Raw genomic sequence first — 24841 nt, forward strand, 5'->3', positions numbered from 1 at the left:
CATCTTTCTTCGCAACAAGTCAAAATGAAAACTCTATTGGGAGTGTCATATCGGACAGTATCTTGCCACAATTCATTTGAAAATCTTGAAGGCTGCATTTTAGACTCAAGGTCACAGCATCAGTTTTGCCCAAGAAGCCTTTGTTGTCCCCTTTGACAACAAATTTGTCAAAGATTTGTCTTGATGGAACATCTTTATCAATAAACTTATTTAAGGAATATTGACTTTGAAAAGATTTGATACTCTGAGGGGTTAGGATGATCACTCATTCCTTACACAAAGCTAAATTACTACAATTTCCCAGAAAGGCCATTGCTGACTAATAGATCACTTGGAGCACCATATAAAAGTGTATTGTCTGGCACTTCTGGAGGTGAAAGAGGGTGGAGAGGATAATAGGACTTCTGGATGATGATGCTTCCATTGTGTGGTGCCAGCTGGACTTTGAAAAGACCACAAAGAGACCAGATCTTAGTCAATTGTGATTCCATGTCAGATATTGTGGCTCTTAACTCTATTAGGGACTCTCTCAAATCACTGCCAGGTTCCACCTTCCTAATTGTGGTTTGATCTCTTGCCTTTTTGGTCTAGTTGAATTCATGAAAGAGATTCTGGTTTTGCTACTTCTGACATCTTTCTGCTTATCATCTGTGTACCAACGTAATAGAAGAAATTGCACAACGTGACCCACCAAATGGAATCTAACCTACACCTTGTTGCCTTCTTATGCTCCACATCCTGCTTATTTTGTAGAACCAGGCAGGCAGCAAAATGTTTATCAAAGTGGTGGAATGAGTTTGATTCAATGGGTTTTGCAGACCTACAATATAACCTAATGACTTCCATTCATTCCATCTAATGTTCACCCCTCTTAAGCACTGGCAATGCGCTCACAGAGCCCTTCAGTAGCACAAGTTAGAAAGAAAAGGTTTGAACCAACCAAACTAGGGAGAAAATTGTTTTGTACTAAATCAACTTTGGAGGCATGCATCTCTGCCAGGTTCTTCCCTATCCTCTTGCTCACCTATTATGCAAATAAATTATTCTAGCAGACAATTATGTGATGCCAGGTGAGTCATTAGAAAAGTGCAAGTTAAGGTTCCATTTTATTAATATCTATTGTGGAGATGGTACAGTGTGTTCATAGTTTCTATCCTATAAACACACAGTGCCATTGGGAGCAAATGCCACTGAATGCAGTGGGGCTTACTTCTGAGTCGACATGCATAGGATTGTGCTCTATTCAAAGCTCAATTCAATTTTGTGCACCAAAATGATGACAAAAAGGGAGAGCAACGGATTACATAGCAGCAAGAAAACAAAACAGATTTTAATATAGATAAGGACTTTGCAGATAGCACTAGTGACAAGAGATAAATCTTTCAAGATTTAAGACCAGGCATAATGTGCATTCTGGTTGTTGAAACCTGTCAGAAACATAGTAAACACTGGTTAAATACAATAACCACAGAATCAGAGCTCATAAAGCTCTGTTGTCATAAAAACTAGGAAAACTGTCAGAGTTCAAAGGCTGTTGTCATGAAACTAGGAAGACTGCCAGGTAAATAAACACCAGCTACTATCACCATATTGTCAAATTACAACTTGGCAGGTGTTTGCATTTGCCACCCAGAAGAATTTCTTTTTTTTTTGACAATGAACATTTCCACACATTGTCAGTTTGTGCTTAAATCTGTCCATGGTGGCAATGTAAAAACCATTATTGGCCAGAATGAGCAGCCATTGTCTCCAGTGTGGTCCACCCCTTTTCACAACGTTCAGACGTGGTACAAGACAGGCTCAACAGGTGGTTTCTCATCTCCTATGTGAAAACAGCCTCATTGTGTTAGTACCTGTTGTTTGGAATGGTTGTGACTGCCCCAGATCATGGTCTGTGTTCATGAATTTACTGTACTGGCCACTGAACATGTATATGTGTTAGACGGAGAGGGCAAACCTATTCATGCCTACTTCAAAGGAAGTTCTATTGAGTTCAGTGGGGCTTACTCCCAGGTAAGGGTGCATAGGATTGTGGCCTGAGTCTGACCATTACTACAGCAGGCTCAGTATTTACAGTGACTGGAAGCAGCTCTGCAGGGTTTCAGACAGTGGTCCTTCCACACCTCTTCTGAAGATACCTGGGGAGAGATAGAGTCAGTCTGGTTCTTTGGCATACCATGCTGGTGCTTCATCACCAAATGAAGTTCCTTTTAGTTTCCTAATTTGTTCTAGTCTCCTTCTGTTCTTTCACTTCCATATTCTATCTGGAAGGAGAGGTATTCCCTTCTGTCTCCTCTGATATGGTCTATCCAGAAGCCCTTAATACTCTGATGTTGGAAGCTCCTGGTGACAACTGCTGCTTAATTATATGCTCTCTGTTCCCCATTTCCCCATTTTAAATTAAGCACCACACTACATCCCAATATTTGCCAGTTGGCAGACATAATAATTAATAACTATCCAGTAGTCTTTAGAGTTTAATGTATATTCTAGTTCTTAATTTTAAACCTACGTATTAATGTTTTTTCTCTATCAACCTGATTCAAAATTCAGGCTAAGCCAGAAGGCTTCCTTTTAGTATACAAGGTCAAGCAGCAGTTTTTGGAATTTCCCTGTGTCAATTTTTTTCTGGTCCCTTTGAAAACCTCTCAACTGATTTTTCAATTCTGTTTTGTCACCGGGAACACTGTCCACAACCTAGCGGAGTCAGTATATGTTGATTTTAAGTTCATCTCATTCTCAAACCTATGATCAAGTGTGCCAGCAAGGAAGATGTTAGGACTGAATCCAAAGCACGGTGGAAGAAATAAAAATCTTGTGTGTTTGCCTCCACATGGTGAACTGATCAGGGAGGGGGTCAAAATTACATCGGAAGGTGTGGCAGTAACACAAGCTGGTAACAGCCATTTTGACCAATTCCAGTATTGCAGTGTCACACAATGATGTCAAGTGGTATAGAAATGGGTGGCACTAAGGTGCAGAAGACAGCAAGAAATGGCACATTTTACCTAACGTCAAAGAATGTTCATTGCAACACATCTGCAAACCACCACAGCAGTGCTAATGAAATCAAATCAAATTATTGATAGGCTGAAAATGCAATCCCCCCCCCCCCACTTTTTGGTGGTGATACATTGGCTAGATTTAATGCTCTTCCATAGTTCTGATGGACAATTCTGCAACTTGCAGACATGCCTGCAGATGTTCCAGAGCATAGCCAATCATCACAAGCCACACAAGTTCAGGCTGAGTACATGCTGTTCCAGTTCCCCCACATGCTGGTGGACAAAGGTGGGGCTGATGTGATGACTTAATCATCATCATCATCATCTGGTATTTATATACTGACTCACGGTCATTGGATTGCTCCTTTGACTTTATTCAAGGCAGTTCACCTAGGCAGGCTTTCTCTAAACCAGCCTTTTTCAACCACTGTGCAATGGCCACAGGTGTGCCACAGGTGTGGTCCACAGGTGTGCCACAAGAATTTGGGGGTAGGTCACTTATTACAAGGGCCAATGGGGGATGTGAACCCGCCCCCCTACGGGCAGCATGGTGTGCCTTGTCAAAAACCTGATGGTGTGCTTTTACAATTTTAGTGCCTTGTCAGTGTGCCATGAGATGAAATAGGTTGAAAAATGATGCTCTAAACCCCTGAGGAGTTTTTTACAATAACAAACAGTTCTATATTTCAGGAACAATCAACATTCCAGGTGGATCTTTTCTCAGTCTGGTGAACATTCTGGCTGCAGTTGTCTTCCCACACTAACATTCCCTCTCACAGAAGAAGCTTCAGAGCCGGCTTCTTTGTCTCTCACCCAAAAGAGCTCAGCTCAGCTTGTCAGCTTTCTTGAGGTCTCACCGCTCACGGAAGCTTCCAGTGATCTTGAACTGGCAACCTCCAAATCTTGTTTTTGAGCTTAACAGCAACTCTACCCTCTAGACCAGAACTCCTACCGTAAAGCACATCTGCATAACTGAACAAAAGAATGACATAGAAACCTCCCACACCACATGTGCTTTCTACAAAGAGGAACTTTTCTATACCACTTGCTATGATGCCCATTTGGAAATCTGAGATGCTCTAGTGCAAACAGGACTATTTATTTTAAAACATTTTAATATAACATGCCTTACCATTTTGCCTCACTATGGCAAAGCTACATTATCCAAGGATGTCATGGTAATCTGGATAGTTTGATTTGTGCTGCTGCCATTCTGCTAGGTTGTATGGATATCTTAAACTGCACATCTGTCCAGTTTCATCCAATTTACTTTCTGTCAGGAAATGGGGAAAGAAAGCACTGCTGGTTGGATGCACATGATCCTGTGCACTCTTGTATGAGCGACTTGGTTATTTCAATGCATGGATGCATATCTTCAGGTTCTTCTGAATGTACTTCCTCCTTTTTCTGTCCTTGAAAACAAAGGACAGAATTTACAATTGGATGTGATTCTGATGTGCAAATTATTTATATCTAAAATTCCCAAAGCAAGGATATCCTAGACACTCTGCAAAGTTTCATAGACAGGCAAGAACATGGGATGGAGAAGCAGAAAACGGGAAATAAAAAGATCCAGTTTCACACATCCCTAATACAACCCATGAAAACTTCTGCTGTTTTAGGACACACTTCTAATGGTTTTGTAGTCCTGTATGCATACATGTGGCATGGAAGTGAGACTGACAGCAAGGGATTGGCACTGCTTCATCCATTTCCATGAGATCAAATTTATGCAAGTGGCACCATTATTGGTTAAATAACTTCAACATTTCACACATACCAAGTAAAGTTAGGAAACTGAGCACCAGCATAAGAAGTGGGGAGAAATATCTAATTTTTCTTTTATGTACAAACTGAGTATGACCAAGAAAGATCATGTGGATTTCATCACTGGGGTGTTCTGGACTTGGTAGTTCTGAAAGGTAGGTCCTTCCTTCACTACAAAATTATTGGCATATTGCGCTCTCTTGGCTCCATTCCCCACCTATGAAATGAAGACAATACAAGGATGAATGAGAACAAAGAACCTTTCACACAAAAAGTGCTCCATTGCAAAGTAAACCTGGAAAATGCAAATGCAGCCTATCCTACATGTTATTTTGATCTGGGAGAAGGGCGTGCTTTTCAAAAAACAAAACAAACTTTTTTGTAACCTAGTTTCATGAATCCTGGGGAATTCTTGCATTTTCCTTTCAAGCATCGGACTACTGGCTTTTAAAAATCCATTGAAATTTCTCTAGGCCCCATTTGTGTTCTTCGTCACTAGATGTCACTGCATACACAAGTGTGCAGCTGAAATTACTAGGAGGATGAGCAAAAGAATCTCACAGAAACTTATTATGACCATTGGACAATATTCTGGAGGGGTTTTAAACAAATTAACAATTAACCAATGAGAGCTGTAAACAGCAATGAAGAAAGAAAGAAAGAAAGAAAGAAAGAAAGAAAGAAAGAAAGAAAGAAAGAAAGAAAGAAAGAAAGAAACTGTTGTAGGAGTTTGGGAGGAAATACTTACCAGCACTGGTAAAGCTAGAGGGGGCGGAGCACTAAGTTTTGCAGGGAGCCTCCCCCTCCCTTGGGAGCCATTCGCCTCTGTTAGCCTCACTGCAGCGTGCAAGTGGTTTCTCCCCTCCCCTTGGAAGCCATTTGGGCAGGGAGGCAAAATGGAGGCAAATGGCTCCCAAGGGCCGCTTGCACACTGTGGGAAGGCTTCCTGCAAAACTTAGTGCTCTGCCCCCCCTCTAGCTACACCAGAGCTTTCTAGCTCCTCAAAAGCCCCCCACCTTCATCCCTAAAATATTTGTGGGCAAACATTCAGTGCAGCCTTGCCTGAAATCATGCATGGTTTCTTGTTTCACCAGCTTCTTTGTGTGCAGGTTCAAAGGCAGCCCTATTTCATTATCACTTTCCTGGCATTATCATAGCCTTCTGTACAAACAAACCCCTGGATCTAGGTTTAGAGATTTCTTCTGTGTTCCAAAACTCTTATGTGAGCCAGCTATTCATAATGCACTACACGCCTGTCATTTACTCTGTGTTACCTCCGCAGTGCCGCCACCACACACACACACACACACACACACACACACACACACACACCGAGTTTACACTTTTGGCAAGATCTGAGCCCTACAATGTCTCCATTTAAGATATTTACCTTTCAATAATTATCCACCTATAGCAGCATTTCTCAACATTTGTCCCCTGCTGTACCATTTCACATAGTTCACCTATTGGAAGTGCTGCTGTTGGCAACCTTCAGTCTCGAAAGACTATGGTATCGCGCGCTGAAAGGTGATTCTGGAACAGCGTATTGTGTGGCTGAAAAGGCCAATCCGGGAGTGACAATCCCTTCCACACCGGGAGCAAGTGCAGTCTGTCCCTGGTCTGTCTCCCTGGCTATGGGCCTTCCTTCTTTGCCTCTTTGCCTCAGTCTGTTGGCCAAGTGTCTCTTCAAACTGGGAAAGGCCTATTGGAAGTACCACTGGAAGTAACTGGCACTGACATCATTGCCAATTACTTCCAGGTTGGGAGGCCAAACACAACATGACAAGTACCAGTAAAAGGCTCAGGGTGGCCAGGAGGGCTTTTTAGAACATGAGAAAAGCACATGCTAAAGCTCAGCCCACCAAACCAAACTTCCTATTGCTGCTTGTTGCATTGAGTTGTTAGTCTCACTGCCAGACGGCAGGAGTCTGGGGGTCCCATGTGTGCCACCAGACACCACCTCAGGGACCACTGGTTGAGAAACATGGACCTAGAGCAACTATCTAGGTTTGGCACTCCAGGCAAACATCAGAATAAGACAAGACTATACAAAGGGTAATATATGCTCCTTAGGCCTATGGAGCAAACACCCAAACCTGGAAAACTTAGCAATGGGTGAACTTTTCTTGCTTCCATTTGGATTCAGCTCAGTATTTCTTATGAGCTTTCATGGTGAGGCTTTGCAAAGAAGCTCACCTGTTTCTGAGAGTTCTCTCCTGGCTCACCATTTTTGTCATTATGTGCAGAGATGGTGCTGTGCACATGTGCCTTATTTCATTGCTCCCTGTAAATGGCAGTTACCATATTTCAGTTCCTGCTGCAGCGTTGCTGGACTGGCCAGCACCCAGTGTGGAGCTCACCTCACAGGGGCTTGGTGTTCCAGAAGTTGGGGGTGATGTGATGATGTTGTCACCGCCAACTGCTTCCAGGTTGCCCTGATTTGGATTTAATCAGAGGAAAGAGTGGGAGGGCCCAGCATGCAGAGAAACATCTGAGCACAGAGCTCCATTCGCTGCTGACGGCCTCATAGTCGACATTGTGGCAAAGGCTGAAAAGTCAGGCAGCGATGGTGCCACCCCCACGGCTGTGTTGTGTTGCCCTCCTGGTGTGGGCGGCCCGCACCAGCCATATTGGCCTTGTAACACCTCTGAGTGGGAGATTCTCAGCAAAAAATTTAAGTCCTGTTCTTGGATATATGAAAGATTATGTTGAAAAATGAAAACAAGCAAAAAAGCACCCCCAAAGCTTTTTTGTAGTTACTTTTTTTTATACTTCATAATACTGAAAGATAGGATGCTTCCAAGAAGTGTGGGCTGAAACATAGGTGGCAGGAAATACTAATCCCCTGTTCTCACTAAGGTGTTCCTATCTGATGGGATCAGTCCAAATAATACGCAGGCCAACACACATTTTGCTTCCTTAAACGTTACACCGATTCCTGGGTATATTTGGGGTGCCGATTCCAAAAATGAAATCCATTTTGCCCTATCATGTCTTGTTTTGGAGACACGGCATAGCCTCTTTAGTGAATGGTTCAAGCAGCTTCCTCATGAGGAAGCCTACACCATGGGTTCCTTAGGAGGAAGCTGCTTGAACCATTCACTAATGAGGCTATACTATATCTCCAAAACTAGACGTGATAGGGCAAAACGGATGGCATTTTTGGAATTGGCACCCCAAATTCACATCAAAGCACCATAAAGTTTGGGAAAAACTTTTCTGACCCTCAATTTTGTAGGCCTGTGTATTGAAAGCCTCACTGTTCCTTCCTTGTGCCAGCCAGGAGAACATTATGGCAACTGCCCCTCCATCCTTCCTCAACCATGACCCTGTGTAATGTCCTCTTAGCTGTGTAGTATCCTCTTTGCCAAACCAAAGGCTTCTGCACAGAACATCATATTCATCAACATGAATTCTTGAGCCTCTTCTAACAGCACAATCCTAGTCATTTCTCCTCCGAAGGAAGTTCCATTGTGTTCAGTTAGGCTTACTCCCTGGTAAGCATGCATAAGATTGTGGCCTAAGTTATGGCATCTTACCTGGATACCTTTAAGAGGGGATTGGACAAATTTCTGGAGGAAAAGTTCATTATGGGTTGCAAGTTATAATAGGTATGTGCAAGCTCTTGGTTTTTAGAGGCAAGCTGCCTGATTGCCAGATGCAGGGGAGGGCACTGGGACACAGGTTGTATGTGTTGTCTTGTGTGCTCCCTGAGCATTTGGTGGGCCATTGTGAGATACAGGAAGATGGACTAGATGGGCCCTTGGCCTGATCCAGCAGGGCTCTTCTTATGTTCTTCTGGTATATCTCAGATTTCATCAGAAGTCAGGGCTGACCAAAGAAAGGCTCAGTACACTTCATAGAGTGAGGAGAACTGGAAGCTTGGGTGTGTGTGTGTACATGCCAGTTGTAAAAATCCAGGTTTAAATTTAAAATCCATGTTTAAATTTAAAAGTATGTCTGTGCTGGATTGTCTAGAAGTGGTGTTTGCTTATGCATGAGCACCCCCAATAAACATATATTAGCCAGCATCCCCCAGCCAGATAACCGCTTGAGATCAGTTCTGGTTCCCCTAGGGTGCATGTCAAATCCCTCCTCTTTCTCCCTGTCCTGCAGTACACCTGTCAGAAGTAACCAACCTGGCTAATTACACCACAACCTTAGAACTGCTCAGGATAGACAAAAAAAAAAAAAAAAAAAAAAGGAAACAAACTCCTCATCAACACCAATTAATTGAGAGGCAAAAAGTTCCTACCCATCTTCAGCCAGCAACCAGCTAGTCTCAGATTATCCCAATGGTTGAGTAGGAGGGGTTTTAACAGACTCAAAACACACTGAGCTGAGGGGAGCAAGCTGGGCTGACTGTTGACAAGGGCCTGCACCCATCAACACCCAATAGAGTGACACAAATCTCTAGTCATGCCTCATGTGAGGGAGGGACTGGGTAAAGACCCGGTCTGCATAACAGTGGTGAGGGGGGGATAAGCTGAGAAGGCACAAATATCCCAGTATAGTCATGCTTCAGCATCTGCAGGGGTTCCATTCGTGAATACTGAAACCCACAGATGAACAAATCCGTGGGCCAGGACACACTAAACCCTCAGCTGCACTCTGGCTGCATCTGGAGGGTCTTCTGAGAGCCGGGAAGGCCTTCCCAACCCTCAGAAGGCCTTCTGTGGCCCCGGAAGGCCAAAAATCTTGACTTCTGGTTTATGGCCAAAAACCAGAAGTTGCAATTTTGGGCCTCTTGGAGGCCTCAGAAGGCCTTCAGAGGGTCAGGAAGGCCTCCTCTGAAGGCCCTCTGAACTTGAACGGAGCATGGTTCCAGTGACATTTGTAAGGTATCAGTCCGAGCTCCATGCAGACATCCCAGGTTCGGCATCCAAGATTAGTTAGAACTGCAGGTCCAGAATCCATGGTAAAGAAGCAGGACCTGTACTCAGCAAGAAGTTAGTTGCTGCATATAGACATATGAATTGACTCCTTCCTCTACAGAGGGCTTACAGACCAGATAGATGTAGGGTCTTTGGAAGGATTGAAGGAAATGATTTATTTCTTGATGACTACATGGGGAGTGTCATTTCAGGCATAGGGGGCAGCATGGCAGAAAGCAAGAAGTGAACTATGGATGGATGAAAGCTGAGCTTGTGTGAGGTGGGAGAAGCAAGGAGGCAAAAGCAGCTTGAGTCGGGGCTGATTTTGCAGCTTCAGTTAAAGAATTCAGACTCCTTTTTTGCCCATTTAGAAGACCATATTCAAACACTTTCAGTGCAGCACATTATTTTCTCACCAGAAGTCTGCTTTGATTAGTGTATTTAGTCAGCCATAAAATCTTCTTCCTGTTAGTCTATCCATCTGTCCTCTCTTTGTTTCAGGTTGTTAATTCTGTATTGTCTACAGATTGACTTCTAATAATTTCCACTTGTTACAAGCAGCCTTCAGGAAAAGAATGTTTGTCCTCCTGGAATGAGCACTTGGAGGTGAGCCTTCCAAGTGCTGCTGGGGCAGCTGATAGCATCCATTGAGAGAACATGGACCAGTCTAGAGATGAACCTAAGTATGTGTGACTCATGGTACATGTTTATTCAGAAGCAAATTCCATTGTGTGCAGTGGGGCTTACGCCCAGGTATGTGTTATAGGATTGAACGCAACAATTTCATGGGTTCACAAGATGAGGTCAACAAGATTTCCAATTAAAGGACATTGTTCCATTTGACTCAGTGTGAAATAATGGACATATATTTACATGCCTGGAAATCTTAATGGGATTTCCTGATGAAGTCATTTCTCTCTCACACCACCATAAATCCTTGTCCAAAGGAACTACAAACATGTTGACTTTATTTATTTTTTAGAACTATTTTCAGAACTTTAGTATAACCTCTTATACCATAGTCTTTCGAGACTGAAGGTTGCCAACCAACCAACCATTTTCCCCTACCCAATGAAACACAGTCAGAGTACTCAGGCTGGAAGTGGCATGTCATGCAAGTTGAACCAAAATAGTCTGTTTTTCTAGACACCTTCTGATTTTGGAGTATATATTGCTTATATAGTGTCTTCTTGCTTGACTCTGCCTTGTCCCGATTTGATGATGTACCAACATCCTAATGGCCTTATTATTCTGTAAACCCATGAAATTGTTGAAATAAAAGGGTGATCAGGGTGAAATTGGGGATGACGCATTGATCTACGAATCCTGTGAGTATTTCGTCAGCACTAGCTGCATTGGAGCAAACCTACATGTCTGATATATTGAGACTGAATGGAGCTGTCCCACTTGCCTCAAACAGGATGCCACTATGGTTAAACCGGTACAAGCAATTCAGTACATCATCAGAGGAGGTACATCCCAGGTCTCTGAGCAAAGCAGTTTCCATGTTAAGCCATTTTTGCCCAACTTTGTATATACTCATCAGGGACCAAATGTGTACACCTGTAGACCGGGCAAAAATGGGTCAAATAGGTATGAGAAGTAGTGAAGTGTCATTTTGTTACTGTTTTCTGTATTCTCCTATGCTCCCTCTTTGTTTCTGATCTGTGCTCAGCATTATCCCAGAAAAGGGCCTTCATGATTACACTGGGGCAAAGGCCTGAAATGAACACCCCATTCCTGATTTATAATTCTAGTAAACCAGCTGATTGTCCCTAGCAGTTTGAATGGGGGGGGAGGGGGAGACAGTAGAGGAAGGCTGCCAGCAGCACAATGAAAGAGTCAAGTTGAAGTTCATGAGGGCCCTGTCCTCAGTAATGACCTGGGAATCTTTAATTCTCTGAATCATATGCCACCTGTCATTCATGCAGGCCCATAGAAGGTTTATCACCCTGTGTCCAAGTTGCTTTAAATATTGAAGAAGCGCTTCCAGATGAACGCCCATTCATTCCTGCTTTCTGTTCGTGGTGATCATTGAGACATTCAAAGAGGAGCTCAAAATTGCTTCACCCTACTGGGATCATCCTGTGGGGAGCTGACCCCACAGGACAGAGAACTTTCAGGCCACACCTGGAGTATTGTGTCCAGTTCTGGTCGCCGCATCTCAAAAAAGACATAGTGGAAATGGAAAAGGTGCAAAAGAGAGCGACTAAGATGATTACGGGGCTGGGGCACTTTCCTTATGAGGAAAGGCTACGGCGTTTGGGCCTCTTCAGCCTAGAAAAGAGACGCCTGAGGGGGACATGATTGAGACATACAAAATTATGCAGGGGATGGACAGAGTGGATAAAATGGTTGGCAACCTCCAGTCTCGAAAGACTATTGTTTAAGCCTACAGCACCCAGTATTCTCAGGCGGTCTCCCATCCAAGTACTAACCAGGCCTGACCCTGCTTAGCTTCTGAGATCAGATGAGATCAGGCATGTGCAGGGTAACAGTTGCTGAGATGCTCTTTACACTCTCACATAACACCAGAACCAGGGGACATCCACTAAAATTGAGTTTTGGGAGAGTTAGAACAGACAAGAGAAAATATTTCTTTACTCAGCGTGTGGTTGGTCTGTGGAACTCCTTGCCACAGGATGTGGTGACGGCATCTGGCCTGAACGCCTTTAAAAGGGGATTGGACAAGTTTCTGGAGGAAAAATCTATTACGGGGTACAAGCCATGATGTGTATGTGCAACCTCCTGATTTTAGAAATGGGCTATGTCAGAAGGCCAGATGCAAGGGAGGGCACCAGGATGAGGTTATCTGGTGTGCTCCCTGGGGCATTTGGTGGGCCGCTGTGAGATACAGGAAGCTGGACTAGATGGGCCTATGGCCTGATCTAGTGGGGCTGTTCTTATGACCACAAAAGAGACACAAGTTTTCCTTTTGATGTTACAAGAAGCAGCATCAGGTCCTGCCACCACCAACCCACCTTTAAGGTGGCATAGACGTGGATTAAGGTGGGATGCCAAAAGCAAAATTCAACCCTGGGCTGCACACAAGCACAGTCATCTCACCATGACCTGACATGGCTGGAATAGAAGTTAGCAGGGCTGCCTGAATACTGCAGTTGCTATCATGGACCATTCATAATCATGTGATTGTGCCCACAGGCTATAGCTACAATGGGGGAATATTATAAGCGGTGGAAGAAACACTGCCGGAGCAAGTCCAGACAGCTAGTAATATACCTGATCCCCTTAAGCTTCCTGGCAGCTGTGTACAGACGTGCTGGTCCTTCACCTGGGTGCAGAGCAGATGCAGAAATGTATACGGCATCATACGGCAGGGTCCATTTGGTGGAAAGAGTGATGCCAGCGTACAAAATGTCACATCATGCATTCCATCCTCAAGGACTGCTTCTTCAGCATCTGATTGGGGCGAAATTGTACAGGTCACATTCTTGCAGAATTAGGCCTTTGTTGAACGCCAACACTTCACCAGTAACAGTTTCTTCTTGCTGTGGTTTAGTATGTGAGAATCTGCTGCAGCTTCTCTGATACCATTGAATGTAAGTGGGGAGCAGAGAGCAAGTGAAAAGGATCGACACCTGCAGCCTAATCTGGCTGTTTGAATTTTCCTGGTGTAAACTAGTAACCCTACAGCAGATAGTGGAGTTATGTAAGTGGAAAAACCACTGTTGCTGAGAGCAGTTCCCGGGCCTGTAAGCACACTGAAGAGCCCCATTGGAGCTTTCATACAATAGGCCATCATGACTTCAAAGGGCTGCTGTATTATTTCCTGGGAACAATCAGCACACAAAGCAACCCTGTTTATCCAAAGGGCTCAGGTAACACCCAAAAAACCTCCTGATAAATAGAGGCTGGGATGAAGGAGCAAACTGGCCACCTGGCTTTGAAAAGGCAGCCTCTGAGGATTGCGAAGCCTTTTCACTTGCTGAAATCCCACAGGACATCACTTTCAAAGCCCACTGCCAGCTGTCTCTTTTGAATGGATGCATTCTGGGCCCCTTCTGTGCTTGAAGGAATGTACCACTCCAACTTGCAGGGCTGTGGTGTGCCTCAACCGCTGAGGTCAATTCTTCAAGCTAAATGTAGCGGCGTGGATGACTAGACAGGTGAATAAAACAGGTTCATATTGTAATGATCTGTAAACAGAAAGGGGGGAAGCCTTTTGACACTGCTGAAGGTGTTCCTGAATATTGCCCCTCCTTTTTAACTTACAGCACAATCCTATCTTGCTCTGAAACAGGCAGGCCAGGAGGGTTGTATGCAGTGCAAGATAGAGGCCCAAAGTGACTCAGCCGGAGGTAAGGGGAAACTCTTCCCCTTACCCCGGGATAAATCACTGCAGCCCCAGTGGATCTCCTCGGACTTGCGTCACCTCTGGAGGTGGCATATGTCTGAGGAGAACAGAGCGGTCTGCAGCCGTTCTGAGCTGCTTGGGAACAGCGGCTAGGATCTGACATATCTGCCGGGTCCCAGCCCCACCTCCCGTTCCCTGCCCTCCCCCCACGAGCGCCCTCCGCCCGCCCTCCCTCCACCCTGAAGTGCCTCCCTCCCCCCAACTCCTTGCCTCCCTCCCGCCTCCCCCACCCACCCCCCGGACAGTCCTCCACCTTTCCTCCCGCTGCTCCAGAACGTCTCCCTCCCCACCCCCTTCCCACCCACCCCAGACCCTTGCATCAGCCAAGCTCGCCTTACGCAAGGTTCCCTGTCAGAGTTGGCACAGGGGCTGGATTCAGCCTCCGTGGGCTGGCGCACATCCTGCACTGGCCAAGCTGACTCTAGAGGAGGCGCAAACGTGCTTTACGGCACGTTTCCGATCCTTTTGGGCCTGAGCAAGGGACTTGCACCAGCACAAGGGTGTGCTAGGATTGCGCTCTTAGCTGTATAATAACCAGCTGTTGAGCACATGTGTTCTATTCTATTGATTCTAGGGCAGATGTTTTCTGTGTCTCTCAATATGTGCTTCTTGTTGCGCAATTGAGATGGATGGGAATGGTCAAGGGGAACTCATGAACATGCAGCATCACTAGGTGGTACAGTCCGTGCCAGGTGTCATGGGGGGTGTAACTTGCACCAGGTGTCACCCTCTGGAAGAGTGACACTAAAATGTCTCCTGCAGTGCCAGCTGCAAAAGTATGGAATCACTGCCAGCTGCTTCTTGTCCCTCAAGAATGAGAAGATCTCAGCATTCTTCAGCCCACTCAGGAGACCGTTGTCATCACTTTGTGTACTTGTTGACGAGAACATGAAGTGTCTGAGCCTTGTTGACAAGCATTTGCAACCATGGTGGGAAGTCCAGGAGCTGGGGGCAGTGTTTTGCCCTTTCAGGAATGCCAGATCCTGGACAGGGACATAGGCAGTGGTGAGCTTGAGCTCTGGGCAGTCTGGAGACATGGCGCACCGACCAAGGCCCTATTCTCCTGCCCACTTCCACAAGCGTCTGCAGGGGCAGTGGGAATTCTGGGAGCTGGGACGTCATATGTGGATCCGTCAGGTAAGGCAGATTCTTGACAGGGACAAAGGCACTGGCGAGCTCGGGCTCTGGGTAAGCTTGCGTGACTGGCTGGACTTCTGGGACACCTGAGATAGTGCTGGAGCTTGCTCAAGAGCTAGGTGGCCCAGAAGTGTTTGGTATGCAGGCATGGCCCAGAGGGGGCAGGGCTAGCCTGTGGGGGGGACGACGACACCAACCCCCTCAGGATGTCAGACCCCCTCAGGATGACTTTGCTCAGGGAGTAAAAGATTCCAAAATGCTATGGACAGAAGAGAGCTTAGAAAGAACTGCTTCTGGTTTAACACTGTTTCCCTGTGAATTATTTTTATTTATTTGATTGGAGACATTTGTGCATTGCCCTTCTGTTACAGAAACTACCTAAGAGAGCTAATAGCTGAGAAAAACTAGAATTGGTACTGACATGTAAAAAAAAGGGAAATTGGGAGTAAATTTCAGGGCTCTTTCCCAGCAGGGAGAAACATTTCAGAATGTTCAAGGAAGCCAAATGAGTTCCTGGAACAGAACAGTGAAATTTCTAAAGGGGTTTCTGCACACCACTAGGAGAATCCATAGAATTAAGCTCCAATGAAACAACAAAAGCAAGCAGTATTATCATTGGAATGAAAGCAATTCACCTAAAATGTGTGAAGAAGGTCTGGGCAAAGAAAAAAGGACAAAAGGACATCAAATTCCATGCCAGGCAGGCATCACCAGGGAGGGCTTTCCACATCATGGGCCCCACAAGTGAGAAGACCATTTTTCCATCACTATCTATCTGATTTCAGGTGGCAGAAGATGGGGGACTAAGAAGAGGGCCTCTGAAGATGGTTTCTTAGAAGAGATATTTTGTCATATGTCTCTTCTTTGGGGATTAGTGCCACAGTGCTCAGATCCTTGTCTCCACAGCCAGGTTGCTGGAGGCTCAGGGCAAAACTCTGCACGTGAGCCTGTATGGTGCCATCCACCAACCCTTGCATGTCACACTGTGCATTGCAAACAGAACTAAAAATTGGGGGGCAGCCTGGCTAGGTTGGCCTTCTGATGTGCATGGGCCATTGGCCAGTGACCTGGATGGCCCCGACACCATTCCTCCTGCACACAACTGCCAATGAGAACTTCTGAATCTGACCTATAGTCTATATTAGCTCTGTATTTTGAAAGAGAGGGGAGAAGCGAAATGACTTTTCTTATGCCTGGCTTGCTTGCCACAGCTGCCATGAAGATCCCCGGTAGCATACGATCAACTACCCAAAGTCCAGGTGGCTTTCCAAATTGGGGAGGGGGGGTGCAGAATGAATAAGGAAAACTGTCTTTTCATTTCACAGAGTATGAAGCACAAGTTAGAGGACAAAAAAAAAAAATCTTAATCTGTTTTTTATTTTAATTCTATTGAATGCATGGGATATTACAACCTCTGCAGAATACAATAGATTCCCTGTCATGTCCTCAGGAAAATGACATCATTAAACACTGTACTTAGACTTGACTTCAATGCTCTTAAAATAAAGCAAATGACCCAATGTTTTTAAAGTGTGTTATATTTCTGCCTTTATCTCAATCAGCTGCACTATGGGAATCTCCTAATACGAGGTGATATCACAGTTCGCAGAAGAAAACACAGGCAAGTCAAAATCCAGGAAGCAGAGAGTCCCACTCTTAACTCTGGATGTTGCTCCTTCTGTGGCTTCAAGTTAGACTCTTAGTGTTAATGTAACCTATTTTTTTGTGGTTTAATAAATCACATACTCCAGCTTATGTAATGACTCAGAGTGAGTGATTGTGTTCTCTTTTGGCCCAGAGGTGGTGTGATCACATCCCAATTCTGCAGAGCAATGGAAAGCAATGGTTGCAGCTGGAATCCTTTCAGGCAGGCTGGGGTGTGTGGAGGTGGCAAGGGCCTGGTTTGGCTTGGAAAAGTTTAGTAGTTCCAGATGGATTTGTTTACAAAATAGAAAACCTTAAAAAAAAAAAAAAATCAGCTTACAGCAACATTTCACTTCCTCCTCCGACCCCACAACAGAGGTACTAGGACCCATCTGTGGATTTCTGATGACTGAACTGGAGCACAATCCCATGTTTTCACCTCCTTAATGAAGTTTTCCAAGGACAATTACCTGCCGGAATTCTAATATCCTTTAAAACCTCAATGCTAGATTGTGAAGTCACTCTCCGTTCTGTGCCAAAGTTTCCTCTCCTACACATCTCGTAGTAAAATCTGAAACTGCAGTATACCCCTCCTTCATTAAAAAGCTTACCCAGTAAAACTCCCTCCAGTGCAGTGCTGCTGGCACCCAGATTGGCAGAAGCGCTCTGAAATTAGTTTCGTTTCATTATTATTACGATCCCATTTGCCATCTCCTTACTGTCCTCATTCATTCTGCCCTCCAAAGTGGGTGTTGACAGGGGAGCCTCAATTCCCATTGCTGGGAGCAAGAAAAATCTGGAGACAGGCCTGGATTACCTCAACTGGTGGACAAGGCCTACGAGATTCAGATGTGGGCCAGAATACAAGAAGCCTACTATGGGATTGTTTCCAGAAGGTGAACTATATAGGGATGTTTTAATAGCCTGACACATGCTTCATAAGTTTCAGTGCCATCTAGTGGCACTTGATCCTGTTTAGCTTCTCACAAACTGTGCCACAATGGTCTCTCTTAATAAGAAACAGCACGGTCCAGGACTGTAACAGTTCTTCCTTCTTGATGCTCAGTGATCAGAAAATGAATGAATGAACTTGCCTCTCAATTTATTTTTAGTGGAAAAACAAATATTTCTACCACCAGGCCCTGAAATTAACATAGCTCTCACTCGGTTCTTTTGCCTCTGCAAACTTTTGCATTAATAGATTGCTCATCAACTTGATTAATGAAAAAAGCCAACTGGTTACTGCAGTGGTGGGACAATAAAATTGCCTGTGGTGACAGTGAAAATTTGACCCATTTATACAAACGGGAAGTGGATCAAATGTATACATCATGTGCCTGAACCTCATGTTTGTGTTTTGTGGGCATTTTTACAAGCAAGAGGCAAAAAGGAGAGAAAGATTTGTTTTCCACACAGTCATCCCACCATGACCTACAAAAGGAAAATTCCATCCAAAAGGAGGGGAAACCCATCATATACTAAACAAAATGCTTCTCCTGCTCATGTAACCGAATCAAATTATCCTCCATTCAGAATCACTTTGATGATGGTTGCATTCTGAATGTTTACCAAGCACTTTCAAGAGGACCCCTGAGGGGTTTCCAGTTATGGGGGAATATGTTATTTCTTTCCCCAGCATGCTACAGGCAGACACAAGGAAGGTGTAATGCAGCAAGGCTGCTGTAGGCTTGTTCTTCTCTCCACATGAGAAAACCTCAATGAACATTTGTGTGTGTGTGGGATGATGACAACGGTGATGTCCTTCTAGTCATCACCCAGTGTTACATTTTACCGGTGATGTGGGAGAACAGAGCTTGGAAGGGACTGGCAACAGAGCCAACTTTAAGACAGTTGGGCCAATTGTTCCCAGTTGGGCCCTCCACCGAAGGGATGCCCCGTGTTAGGGTAATCTATTCTTGTCTTGTATGCAGTTTAGTATTAAAATGTGCTTTGATCCATTTGGTCCATTAACTCACATGCACTTCTTAAGCACACATTTGGATTGCTTTCCATTCTACCACAGATATATAAAGGCTATAAGAAATTTTATTTATATATCTAAGAACCTACAGACCTTGGCCGTGACTCTGGGGCTCCACAAAAATGTTTCCAATTGGGTCCTGCACTCCTAAAGCTGGCCCTGACTAGCAACTGTTCTTTTGCCCTCCGATTGTGGCCTCAAATGGATTGTAGCGGGTTGGCAAGAACTCTTGGTTCTTAACCGTCCCTGTGATTCATTGCAGAGCTGTAGGGAGTTCTGCTTCAGCCTTTCTCTGCCTTTCATTGCCAGCTCCCAAACTAGGCCTACTTCCTATCTCCTTTTCCTTGGCTAGGAGTAGCCTCCTACTGTAACTAACTTTTCAGGAATTTGCCAAGCAAACCCATTGCCCTGACATGGCAAATGAAGCCATCCCTTGCCATCCCCTTCAGTGGCACAGATGTCCACCTCCCATGAGCCTCTTGGCTCCCACCCCACTCCCCAACCAAGGTGCTCACAGACACCACCATGTTTCCTATCAATTTGTCAAATTATAGAAAAGATCCAGAAAGATTCTTGGGGGTATGAAGGGTCCAATCTTGCCACAGTCTCGCTATTCAGCAATTTTAGAAGCAGAAGATCTGAAACCTTAAATGTGAGAGTTTCAGCAATTTTCTTAGCCCTTTTGCTTGCAGAGAGGCGTTTAAATGGATGCATTTGCTTCTAATTGAGTCATTAAAAGAAATTAGTTTTGTGGCCCAATCCTGATTGGGCTGGGCGATGGCACAATGAATACTGCACCAGCAAGAACTGCTTTACAGTTGGAAAGAAACATGCTGCTGGGCTGCTGGTGGGAAGGTCGGAGCAGCCTCCTGCACACTGGAAGATGGCCGAAGACCCCGCTAGAAAATCTACCCATAGAAATGATTGGAGACATCCAGGTTTTTGACACTCACTGGGCACCAAAGCATCCACCCCAAATGAAAAGTCAACAGCAAAACCAGTAATTTACACGCTTTCTAACTTAAATTTTATTTCAGGTAGATTTTGTGTTTAAAATTACAGGGCCATGCCAATACAGTCCATTAACCCCATGATGCTGGGTTGGCTGTGGCTGGGAGAGAGTGGCTCAAGGCAGCCCTGCAATGTAATTGTCTGTTAATATTGCAGTTAAGAAGCACTCTTGAGACTGGATTTTCAACCAAAAAATCCACCCCGCATGCACAGACAAAACACAGCCTAAAGGTTGCAGCACTCTTAAAAACCCATTTGAAAAACCTCCCTATGTCAACCGCCTTGATTCTTCAAGACTCCAGTCTATGAGAAAGGTATATAAAAACTGTAATATACAAATAAATAAGGGCCCAAACCTATCTAATTTTCCAGTCCCGGTACAGCCATTCTAATGGGGCGTGTGCTGCATTTTGTAGTGGGGAGGCAGTCACAGAGACCCTCTCAAGATATGGGGACATATGTTCTCTTTCCTTGGGGCTGCATTGCAGCTGCACCGGTGCTGGAAAGTTGGATAGCATTGGGCCCTAAGTCTACTGCAGTTGCCCCACAGACACACACCCCAGCACAAATCAAGTGTTTGATTGCAAGTGTTTGAATGCAAGCACTGCATTCCATTAATTTGCACACATGTTTCAAGCTAAAAAAAAAATTCATGCAAATTGAGAACTTGTTTAGAAAGAGTATGAATGCCTTCTCTTTCCTACTATCTTTTGTTTCTAGGTGGACAGACTGTTGTCCGGTCCGGTGGTGGGCCTGGGAGGAGCGGGGGGGGGCAAAAGCCCCAGGCGCCATGCCTGTGGGTCTTGTGGGGGTGGCATCACCACATCTGCTGTGCCACCGCCTCTACTTCTGCCCACCGTGCTGCCTCCACCTGCCCTCCAGAGCCATTCCGCGGGCAGGGGAAACCTCGCACAAAATTCCTAACCATTCTGAAAGCCTTCTGAGACTTTTCGGGCACTCTGGGTTACTGTCAAAAACTGGAAGTACTGTTTAAGAGCGCTTCAGAAGCCTCAGAAGGCTTTTGGAGTGGTTAGGCTCCGTATGGCTAGGTAAATATTCCTGGGGGGGAGGGTGGCGTGATGCAAGGGGGTGTCATGCTGTGGTCCTGCGCCCCGAGATAGCACAGGGGCCAGGTCCATAACTGGTCCAGTCACAACTATGCTAGAATCTTGTTCACTGATTTCTACAGGGAGCCTCACTTCTGCTCTGGGGAGAAGACAAAAAAAAAAGGTCTGGAATTCCAGGCTGTGTGTCATTCTATTCCTTTTCTTTCTCTGTGTTGCCAATCAGATAAATGACATTATCAGAGGATATAAGGAATTCCAAAGAAGGAAAATGCATGGCCAACCTTACATTCTGGGGAAGGCTCAATCAATATTTCTGAAGTTTGGTCAAGGAATTAAAATTCTGGAATGACAGATACGTATTTTGAAAGTGAAAGTCCTACATACTTCCCCCTCCCCTTCTTCAAAAAACTGGGTACAAAAGCCAAATGATAAATTTAAAATTAAACTGAAATGTTCATTTTAATTATACCGCCAGAATGTGTACGTGTATAAAAAAGATAGAGAACTGGAGGGAGAGATACCATTTCGAACCTGCTTTTTCACCTGTGACTTGATTCTGAAATCAGTCTTATTTCTTATTCATTTGATTGCAGTAAGGGGATGATCCAACACCCACAGTAATGAAATGCAGAACAATTACAAACGCTGAGAATTAGAACTTCACATAGAAGCCTGTCTAAAAAGCAATTATGATCATATTAAAAGTATTCTCACATGCTAACCCAGCTGTGAGAAGGTTTGCAGGGAAACTTCTGGTTTCAGGTTTCATTCTGTTCGTGAACCAGCCTTCCTTCTTCTTGAGTGCAGGGGATCAGTGGATCCAAGGGTGAATTTGTGCCTGCAAAATTGGCCTTATTTCTTTTGATATGGTTCTTATCACCAAAGGATTTAAATGCACTGGATTCCATTAATACACATTTCACTGGCTTGGTTCTTATAAAACATGTTACCCAAAGTAGTAGGCGTTTTTAATTCTTTGTCTGCTTTACATGGTGTGGGGAGTTCCAATTTTTCACAATCAGATCCTCCCTTGTCACGTTTAGCTCATTTCTTAGTGATACTGTTTTGGCTACATCCATATTAGGGAACTACAGCTTGTGCCTTGGGATATGATTTGAATATACAGTATACTCGCTTCCATGCAGTTCTCATGCTCAGTGAAAATCTGGGCATAGTATTTATAATAGGCACATGAAAACAGGATCATGCTTCAACGGTGCAACACAAATACATAATTCTCACTGTGAGGATCAGGGGTGTAGTGGAGGGGAGTGGGCCAGAGGGGTGCTCTTCAACATCTTCCAGAGCTGGAGTGATGATGCAATCAGGTAGACACCCACCCACAGCCGTCAGACCTCACCTCTGTTATTGTTCTCCCCAACCAGCGACTGTCTTATGTGGTGTGTTCATAGTCCTCATTAGTAACCTGAAAGAAAATCAATATGTGGACTGAAAACTGAAGCAAACGACACCCATGCCCATTCCTAACATTAATATTAGATTTTCCAAGTCAATCAGAAGGCAGGTAGAGCAGGATATGAAGCAGAACAAACCCACCAAAGGACAATAGACTGGAATGGAGGAAATTTGCACCTCTCTATATCAGGATTCTCAATCCCCCACCGGCCTCCAATCATTTCTTCATGATACAAAAGCAGAAATGAAGCATTAATTTGATCCATCACAGTTAGCAGACCCTTAAAAATGCACCTTCCCTGAAAGTCATGCTAATCTAGAAGGAACCCGAGATGCTTCTGTTGCAGTCTCACACTGAGAGAGGCCTATTTTTCTTATTTCAAAGAGCTCCCAGCGACAGTAGATTCCTGTGCCCAGCAATGCACAAGAGAATAGAGATGAATTACCAGTACTCTAGGAGTGCAACTTCTTTTGCACTGTGATTTTTTTTTCGTAGTGGGCTTTTCATCAGTTCACAAAACTAACAGATATCCCCAGCATTTCAGAGGAGGCCAGTGGAAACAATAGCTGACATAAAATCTTCAACGACTTCCACTCGCTCCCCCAACCTTTTCTTTTGAAGACTGTGTCCCCCCCCACTCAAACAGAAGTCAGAAAAAGAAAATTCACAAGAGAAAGCAGCAGCAAACCCCTTACGTGAAAGCACTGAAAATGAGCAGAAGGGGAGATAAAAGGGACAGAGAGACAGAGATTGCACAATGACATATTCTCCTATAAACCACCTAATTCTCCTATTTGGTATTCATCACTGTCAGGAGCCTTTGTGGCACTGAATGAGGGCTTTATGTTGAGCCTCATTATCAGCTCAATGATAGAGGGCAGACCATGCAAATGAAGTTCAGGACCAAAGAAATGTTGTTAAAATGCTGCAATTTGTCAGCATTTAGATAAACAAATGAGGGGCAGGCTGTGTGTGTGAAGTGACCCCTGGAACACTTGCGGAATATTTTTTTTGACACTTGTTCACCAAAATATCTTCAGGGCCTCATGATGTTTGGGACTGTTTTTGTGCAAGCAAGAAAATAAAGGTTGCCTTTCTTAACAATAAAAAAAATAAAAACCAAGTCCAAATCTTGTCTTTACCCGCCTCCCTCCCTCATGCTTCTGGGTGGGATCCAAAGAGCTGTGGGTGGCGTTCCGCTTGCATACAAAGGTCTTTAGCTCTCCCTTCCAGCAACAACCTCTCATGTCCTCAAAAAGCCCATCTAAGATTGGGGGACCTGCATAGATGCACAGATGTATATTCCAATAATATACTGAGGCTATACCTACCCACTATGTATGTAGCCAAAACATTGCTAAGAACTGAGTTAAACATTGCAAGCGCCCCACAAGGTGTAAGGGGCTGGTGCTGGTAGGAAACACTACCCCTACCCCATGTGTGTACAGATGTGCTTTCTGCTGGCACAGTGCAGCCCTGCCTTTGTTACCATGATGGCTGCCACAGTCACTCTTTTAAAAAAAAAAGTGTGTTAAACTTTTCCTTAAGAATAGAGATCCTTCTCAATAACACCTTATGGGCTCTATGCTCTCCCCCCCCCACTAAGAAATCAATCACAGAACTACTTCAAGGACTTTATGGAATAGGGATTCATGGCTCTATGGAGGGTTTCAAAATGTGCAGTATCCCACCTGAAACACTTCATGTCTGAAAGAATGTGTTGCCTCTGATTATGGACAGAGTAGTCCATTTAAAACAGAACAGGAACCCATCATCCTTGGCACTTTTGCCAATATATCCTGCAGTCCATATTGCAAGATGCTGTTGCCTTCAAGAAATATCTCTCATTTCAGAATACGGTAGGTTTTTAGAGCATATTGAAGTTGTATTTTTGGAATCTTTGAATGTCTACGATAGCACTATAAGGACCTCAGTTTGTTTCAGGTCTTCCTCCACCCTATCTTTATTCATTCATTCATTTGCCCATCAGCATTGTCTTCCAGTAATACCTGTTCTATGGCTTCTATTTGCCTGATCTCTTTAACATACCCTCCAACCGTATTATTTAATAAGTATATTGCATATGTTTTCCATGACATGTGCCAACTGCATAAACTGGTATAATACTTTATCCAAATGTCCTGGCAGAATGAACAATGAGCATCATCCAGCAACTGGACTTACAGCACAATCCCATGCATATTTACTCAGAAATAAGTCCCATTTTGTTCAATGGATTTTACTTCTGGGGAAGTATGTTGAGGATGGCAGCTTCACATCCTATTGAAAACAATGGTTTGGTACTTAGACATAGTGATGACTAACTTGTTCTGTTGATTTCGGTGAAACTTAGTCACAAATAATTGTTGTCAGACTGTGCAAAAAATACTTTTAGAAACATTCATGGGGATAAATGTTTTCTAATCGTGTGGTATATATTCCCCAAATGTATGCACTTGACCGTAATGCCAGCTTTCCTGTTTGATACCAGATCTATCATTTCCTTAAAAAAAATAAAAATGTTTTGGCAATTATAGCATTAAAGAGCTAGATTTGGAAAAAA

General features: G+C 44.3%; 1 pseudogene; it reads right to left on the bottom strand.

The window, feature by feature from the left end:
- Positions 1 to 12035: 12035 nt before the first annotated feature.
- LOC136638323 (5S ribosomal RNA) lies at positions 12036 to 12152 on the bottom strand (annotated as a pseudogene).
- Positions 12153 to 24841: the final 12689 nt, after the last annotated feature.

Source organism: Tiliqua scincoides, chromosome 1, assembly GCF_035046505.1.
Source record: "Tiliqua scincoides isolate rTilSci1 chromosome 1, rTilSci1.hap2, whole genome shotgun sequence".
Lineage (NCBI taxonomy): Eukaryota > Metazoa > Chordata > Lepidosauria > Squamata > Scincidae > Tiliqua > Tiliqua scincoides.